Below are 995 nucleotides of genomic sequence, written 5' to 3'. Positions count from 1 at the left end.
GCATTGATTCACAAAGGTCATCAAACTGAAAGCAAAACTTTACATTATTTTAGAAGGAGGCATGTCGCCTGTTAAGTGCTATGCAGTTTGGGATTGGGTTTTTTAAATAGAGGCAACACTGTTACCGGCCAGGCATTAATTTTACACATTAAAAAAAATGGTGAGAGAACATTTTCCAAAGACTCATCATTGGGCCGCCTACAGCGAGACTCGAACCATGGACCTTCAGGTTAGAAGCTGGCTGTCACCCTTGACCACAAAACACCACTGCTCAATTAAGCAAAATCTTGACATTAACATTGATGAGATCTCTGCCGCACTTTGAAAAAAAAAACACATTTAAACATTTTTGACCGAAAAACTTGTCCTTCAAATAAGGATTGATTAAAATTACCCTTGTCGAATCAAAAACTCAAACCCGAGACCAATGAAGTCTTCAAGTAAGTCCCAGGTTTGAGATTCAAATGTTGAATAAAATTTGAACTCATTTTCTATTGTCTTTATATTCTAATAAAAATTTAATAGTTCTATCCATTTTTCGACTTCGTAAGAGAACACTGAGCTTTTTATTTGGACACGGAAAGATATTTTTTGCAATTGAGCATATCTCGCTAACTAATCGTAAAATTCTTTCTCAATTTTAAGAGCAGAAAATGGTTTATATAAATTTTAAGAAATTGGTGGCATTTCAAAATAATGAGAGGAACCACTCACTGGCATCAATTCAATGCATATACTCCTACCTCATTGTCATACTGGCTAACCGGAAGATCGACACACGACCCACGTGCTAAAATTGATGGTGTCTGTTTTCCATGGGAGTTGAAACGAACAGGTATAAGATTCCAAGAGCACACTATCAAAGTACTTAGTTTAAGATCACTAAAAGTCTCATCCAGACACAAGCACATGTCCCAACTAAGAGGAATACACTTTTACAAATCGTATATAATATAAAGAAAACATAATACAATGCATAACAGAGATGATTTACA

The sequence above is a fragment of the Berghia stephanieae genome, chromosome 2, assembly GCF_034508935.2.
Source record: "Berghia stephanieae isolate SIO BIC M18660-M18661 chromosome 2, UCSD_Bste_1.3, whole genome shotgun sequence".
Lineage (NCBI taxonomy): Eukaryota > Metazoa > Mollusca > Gastropoda > Nudibranchia > Aeolidiidae > Berghia > Berghia stephanieae.
Note: the sequence above shows the minus strand (reverse complement) of the source record.